This window comes from Hyla sarda, chromosome 1, assembly GCF_029499605.1.
Source record: "Hyla sarda isolate aHylSar1 chromosome 1, aHylSar1.hap1, whole genome shotgun sequence".
NCBI lineage: Eukaryota > Metazoa > Chordata > Amphibia > Anura > Hylidae > Hyla > Hyla sarda.
In genome coordinates this window covers 356529364-356536438 of record NC_079189.1, presented here as the reverse complement: position 1 = coordinate 356536438, position 7075 = coordinate 356529364, and the positions used below count along the sequence as shown (strand labels likewise).

Below are 7075 nucleotides of genomic sequence, written 5' to 3'. Positions count from 1 at the left end.
AAAACATCAGGGCTGACGCCCTTTCTCGTTCCTCTGATGCTTCCGAAACGGAAGCCCCCCCCTGCAACACATTGTTCCTCCTGAGTGTCTGATCTCCTCTTCTCCTGCTTCTACCAGACAAACACCTCCTGGAAAGACTTTCGTCCTCCCACGCCAGCACCTCAAGATCCTCAGGTGGGGACATTCCTCGCACCTCGCCGGCCATGCTGGCGTCAAGAAGTCCATCCAACTCATCTCTCGTTTATATTGGTGGCCTACCCTGGAAGCAGATGTCGCTGATTTCGTTCGGGCCTGTACAGTCTGTGCCCGGGACAAGACTCCTCGCCAGAAGCCTGCCGGCCTCCTTCATCCTCTGCCTGTCCCTGAGCTACCATGGTCTCAGATTGCCATGGATTTTATAACGGACCTGCCTTTATCCCATGGCAACACAGTTATTTGGGTGGTCGTTGATCGTTTCTCCAAGATGGCACATTTTATTCCACTTCGAGGCCTTCCTTCTGCGCCAAAGTTGGCGAAACAATTTTTTGTGCACATTTTTCGCCTTCACGGGCTTCCCACGCATATCGTCTCGGATAGAGGCGTTCAATTTGTATCGAAATTCTGGAGAGCTCTCTGTAATCAACTAAAAATCAAATTAAATTTCTCGTCTTCCTATCACCCCCAATCCAATGGGCAAGTAGATAGAGTTAATCAGGTCCTTGGTGACTATTTGCGACATTTTGTTTCCTCCCGCCAGGATGATTGGGCCGATCTCCTACCCTGGGCTGAATTCTCGTACAATTTCAAAGACTCTGAATCCTCCGCCAAATCCCCGTTCTTTGTGGTGTACGGCCGTCACCCTCTTCCCCCCCTCCCCACTCCCACCCCTTCTGGTTTGCCTGCTGTTGACGAAGTTACCCGGGACTTCTCCACCATCTGGAAGGAGACTCAAAAATCCCTCTTACAGGCCTCATCCCGGATGAAGAAGCATGCTGACAAAAAGAGAAGAACTCCTCCTATCTTTGCTCCTGGAGACAAAGTGTGGCTCTCTGCCAAGTATATCCGCTTCCGTGTCCCCAGTTATAAACTGGGACCACGTTATCTTGGACCCTTTAAAATCAAATGCCAAATCAATCCTGTCTCCTACAAACTCCTTCTCCCCCCTTCTCTTCGCATTCCTAACGCTTTTCATGTTTCTCTCCTTAAACCGCTTATCCTTAACCACTTCTCTCCCAAGGTTGTCGCTCCTGCTCCTGTCTCCGGTTCCTCCGATGTCTTCTCTGTTAAAGAAATTCTTGCGTCTAAGACGGTCAGAGGTAAAAAAAAAAATTCTCGTAGATTGGGAGAATTGCGGTCCTGAGGAGAGGTTGTGGGAACCCGAGGATAACATCCTCGACAAGGACCTCATTCACAAATTTTCGGGTTCCAAAAAGAGGGGGAGACCCAAGGGGGGGGGTACTGTTACGCCGAGCGCTCCGGGTCCCCGCTCCTCCCCGGAGCGCTCGCAGTGTTTACCTCTTCGCAGCGCCCCGGTCAGACCCGCTGACCGGGAGCGCTGCGATAGTGTCCCTAGCAGGGATGCGATCCGCGATGCGGGATGCGCCCGCTCGCGGTTCGCATCCCAGCCTGCTAACCGGACCCGTTCCCCGTCTGTTCAGGCCCGGCGCGCGCGGCTCCTCTCCCTAGGGCATGCGCGCCGGCTCTCTGCGATTTAAAGGGCCAGTGCGCCGCTGATTGGCGCCTGGCCCAAATTAGTGAATTCACCTGTGCACTGTCTATATCACCTCACTTCCCCTTCCCTGTATTGCCGGATCTTGTTGCCATTGTGCCAGTGAAAGCGTTCCTTGCATGTCCCAAGCCAGTGTTCCAGACCTCCTGCCGTTGCCCCTGACTACGATCCTTGTTGCCTGCCCTGACCTTCTGCTATGTCCGACCTTGCTCTTGCCTAATCCCTTGTACCGCGCCTATCTCAGCAGTCAGTCGGGGTTGAGTCGCTATCGGGTGGAACGACCTGGGGGTTACCTGCCGCAGCAAGTCCATCCCGCTTTGCGGCGGGCTCTGGTGAATACCAGTAACCCCTCCCTTAGACTCCGTTCCCCTGGTACGGCCCACGTCATCACCCCACTGACACAGAGGATCCACCACCCGTATCCTCACAGTACCCGGATCCTGACATGTACATTGTACGGCCCAGTGTCACTTCTACACTGGGGCATACCATGTACACCCTCCAACATGATGCTAGCAATGTGCTTATATCCCCATCCCGAACACGGAAGCCCGCACACAGCACAACCCCTTTAAGGACTGAGCCCTTTTTCACCTTAAGGGCCCTTTTTTGCAATTCTGACCACTGTCACTTTGAGCATTAATAACTCTGGGATGCTTTTACCGATTGTTTTGATTCCGAGATAGTTTTTTTCGTGACATATTCTACTTTAACACAGTGGTAAATTTTCGTTGTTACTTGCATCCTTTCTTGGTGAAAAATCCCCCAATTTCATGAAAATTTTGACCACTGTTGACCACTGTTCCAAAAATCTGTCAGACACCTGTGGGGTGTAAATGCTCACTGCAACCCTTATTACAATACGTGAGGGGTGTATTTTCCAAAATGGGGTCATGTCTGGGTATCCGCTGTAAAATCAGCCACCCCTGTGCAAATCACCAATTTAGACCTCAAATGTACATGGCACGCTCTCACTTCTGAGCCATGTTGTGCGCTCACAGAGCACTTAACTCCCACATATGGGGTAGTTCTGTACTCAAATACCGTCGGATTCAAATACCCTTTTTAGTCCTCAAATGCGCATGGCGCTCTCTCACTTCGGAGCCCTGCCATATTTCAAGGAAAGAGTTTAGTTCCACATATGGGGTATCTCCGTACTCGGGAGAAATTGTGTGTACAAATTTTGGGGGTCTTTTTTTCCTTTTACCGCTTGTGAAAATTAAAAGTATGGGGCAACACCAGCATGTTAGTGTAAAATTTTTACTCTAACATGCTGGTGTAGACCCCAACTTTTCCTTTTCATAAGGGGTAAAAGGAGAAAAAGCCCCCCAAAATCTGTAACGCAATTTCTCCCGAGTACGGAGATACCCCATATGTGGAACTAAACTCTTTCCTTGAAATATGGCAGGGCTCCGAAGTGAGAGAGCGCCATGCGCATTTGAGGACTAAAATTGGGGATTTGAATCCGCCACAAAAATACCCTACGGCAGTGTTTCCCAAACAGGGTGTCTCCAGCTGTTGAAAAACTCCCAGCATGCCTTGACAGTCAGTGGCTGTCGGCAATACTGTGAGTTGTTGTTTTTCAATAGCTGGAGGCTCCGTTTTGGAAACACTGCCGTACAATGCTTTTTTTTTTTATTGGAGTGGGGGGGGGGGGAACTAGGGGTATGTGTATATGTAGTGTTTTACCCTTTATTATGTGTTAGTGTAGTGTAGTGCTTTTAGGATGCATTCACACGGGCGCAGGTTTACAATGAGTTTCTCGTTGGGAGTTTGAGCTGCGGCGGAAAATTTTCCGCATCTCAAACTTGCAGCAGAACTCGCTGTAAACCCACCCGTGTGAGTGTACCCTGTACATTCACATAGGGGGGGGGGGCAAACCTCCAGCTGTTGCAAAACTACAACTCCATGCTGGGAGTTGTAGTTATTCAACACATGGAGGCACTTTGGTTGCAAAACACAGTGTGCCTCCAGCTGTTGCAAAACTAGAACTCCCAGCATGTACAGTCTCTCAGTGCATGCTTGGAGTTGTATTTTTGCAACAGCTGGAGGCACACTGGTTGCAAAACACTGAGTTAGCTAACAAACTCAGTTTCACAACCAATGTGTGTCCAGCTGTTGCAAAACTGCAACAATCAGCATGCATTGACAGCCAAAGGGCATGCTGGGAGTTGTAATTTTGCAACAGCTGGAGGCACACTGCTACAACTCCCAGCATGCCCTTTGGTAGTCTCTGCATGCTGGGAGTTGTAGTTTTGCAACAGTTGGCTGCACACTTCTTCATAGAAAAAAGTGCCTCCAGCTGTTGCAAAACTACAACCCCCAGCATGCACAGACTACCAAAGGGCATGCTGGGAGTTGTATTTGGAACTCCAGCTGTTGCAAAACTACAACTCCCAGCATGCCCTTTGCCTGTGCATGCTGGGATTTGTTGCTAAGCAACAGCAGGAAGTGATCAGGCCTCACCTCCTGCTGTATCCTTCCGCTGGGACCACCACCGTTGCTGCTGCCGATCCTGCTGCTCCTGTCGCCGCCACCGATCCCGAGGGGACCCCGCCGGACCAGGGCAAGGTAGGAGACCCCCACCGACGCCGATCTCCGTCATCTTCGCCGTCCCGATCGCCGCCCAGCAGGGTCGTGATTGATCGGTATTTCCGACCGATCAATCACAAGATCGTGAGGCGGCACCTGTGCCACCTCACTCCTGTTGGGTAAGGGTGAATGGGACTGTCTCGGACAGCCCCATTCACCCTTTTTTTCCGGGTCACCAGAGACCGGATTGACCCGGAAAAGCCGCAAATCGTTGGTCTGAATTGACTGATCGCCGACATGGGGGCGGTGAGCGGCGGGGACCGGAACTCCCACGGGCGTATCCATACGCCCTGAGTCCTTAAGGACTTTAAAACGGGGGCGTATACATAAGCCTGCCGTCCTTAAGGGGTTAATTATGTTTTTTTTTTTTATGTTTTTTTTTATTTAAATAAAAATAATTTAACTATGTACATCTTTTTTTGCTTTTTTGAAACATGGCTAGTGCCAAACTTTAAAAAAATAAAAGAATATCCCCACAGGCTTGGCATAGGAGGTCACATCACAAGTCTGTGAATGATGGCTGGGGAGGGACTTGGGAAGGGTCTTGGGAACTGGGTCCTCCGGGGGCCACAAGGAGTCAACTCTACCTTGTGGGTAGACTCTGGGGGTTGGGCAGGAGTGTCTGGAGGGGGCAGCAGAGTCTAAGCACAAGGTCTGTTGACTCCTTGCGGAACTGACACTACTTCTCAAAGGGCATTCTCTCCACCAAGGGAGCCAGGCTCTGGAGATGGAGTAGAATGTCCGAAGGGGTACCAGTTGACGGCCCTGCCCCCGCCTGCCGTGACCGGCAAAACTCCTCCCTCAAAGCTTCCACTCTATCATCCAATCTCATAAAGCTCTCCTTTGGCAATGGAGCCATCTTCATACTGGATTGTGTTCTGAAAGAGAAAGATTAAAAAAATAATTAGTTTATTTATCCAAAATATTAAAATTTACAAATGGTGAATAAAAATATATGATGTACTTTTGCATATCATGGCATTTTTGCAGGAATTCGAGGAGTGGGCGGTGGACATATGGGGTTTTGTGGGAGGCCTTGGATCCACTGGGCCTCTGTTCCTCCTCCCTAAGGTCCCTCATGTGCCGGTTCCTGGTGGAGTGCCAGTGATTTTTGATTTGATCACCTAGAAAGAAAATATGTTTATTAATAAAAACAATAAAAAAACAAATAAAAATCATGAAAACATTTTTAAAAATCTTTACCGACAATCCATCACTCCTGTGTGGACAGGTCTTCCCAGGTATTACAGATTGCTCTGTATACCTCCGTCCAAAGAGCCCGGCAGTACTCACGCTTGCCGTGATTTTGGTCGGACTTATCCCAAAGAGCAGGACGAGCCTCGATCATTGCGATCAGTAGGGTGTCATCTATGATCACATGAGGCCCGCCCTGCCCTTCGTCAGCCCGACCAGGCCGAGCGCCACCCTGAAAATATAAAGATTTTTATGGACATTTAGCAACGGGTTTAGTTAGGTTTTCTTTACTATAATTGTCGCAAAATTGTCGCAACTGCGACTACACGATTTTTCGTCCGACATTTTGACTGGAAAGCGAGAAAAGCAAGTTTTCCAAAAATTAACTATGTAGTAATAATTTTAAAATGGACTACGGGTAGTCAGGTATTTATTAACTGCGACAGTCGCAACTGCGCAAAAAAAGTCGCAACAGCGTTAAAAATTGACTAAATTTACTCCAGCTCAAACATGGAGCAGAAAAAGCTACTACCAAAGTAAAAAAGGAAAAATTGCTTACGTGAAAGAAAATTATCAACAGGCTGAAACCAGTTGATAAATACGTCACACATAAGCAAAAAAAAGTAAGGAAAAAATTACTAAAAAAAGGAATACATAAGCAAACATTGATAAATGTCCCTCTATGTGATTATTTTTTGAAAAACTATAGTGTATTCATTTGACTATGCAAGAAATCACAATTTATAAAATACTCACGCGACTACGTCCTCTGCTACGAATACGAATGCCTCTGCCTCTTGTGGGCGCGGGCTGAGGTGCGGGACGCTATTTAAAAAAAATAATAATAATTTAATATACGTTTTAAAAGATGTACAACAAAATGCAAAAATTGGTACTATACATACTGATTCAGGCTCTTTGAAAGGTTTATCCTGGGAGTCCTGGGGGGGCCGACACTTGAGGGACACTCTCCTCCTCGGATTCCTGGGCAGAAAGCTCCTGTGCAGAAACTTCTTCATACTGTAAAACACGAAAAAAAAAATTAGGTAAAGTAAAGTAATTAATGCTGATTACTCAAATGGAAAATACTCACACTTGAGCTGTTCTTTTCTGTGGAGTCTGAGGAGTCTGAAGATGACCTTTTTTCAACTACTACGTGCTTCTGGGGGGGGGGGGGGGGGGGAGAAAAAATAGAAAATACAAAATTATAAATAATTTTCCATAATAACATTCTTAAAACAGTCAAAAAGAGTGAAAAATCTTAACTTTTTTGGGATTTGGAATATGATGATGCTAGAAAAAACAAAAAATTACGTTTAAATTAAATATTAAAATGCAAATAAATTGATATAGAATTTTTCTAAAAATACTCACACTGGAGCTTGAAGGCATTTTGCTCCCAGATTCTGAATCCTCTTCTGAGGTGTCATCAGGAATTGTTTTCTTTTTTCAGCATGTTTTGATTTTTTTTTTTAATGATTTGGCTTTTTTTGTATAAAGAAAAAAAATGTCACTTTGGAAGATAAAAAAGGATGAATAAATCAAATATATACAAAAGGCAAAGTTGCGCCCCAAGGTCCA

The 7075-nt window shown here is 46.9% G+C and overlaps 1 long non-coding RNA gene across 1 annotated transcript; it reads right to left on the bottom strand.

The window, feature by feature from the left end:
• Positions 1 to 5335: 5335 nt before the first annotated feature.
• Positions 5336 to 6456, bottom strand: LOC130274053 (uncharacterized). The gene is made up of 3 exons (XR_008844223.1): positions 6400 to 6456; positions 6251 to 6319; positions 5336 to 5424 (listed from the first exon to the last, which is right to left on the bottom strand). It is a non-coding gene; the product is annotated as an uncharacterized LOC130274053 (long non-coding RNA).
• Positions 6457 to 7075: the final 619 nt, after the last annotated feature.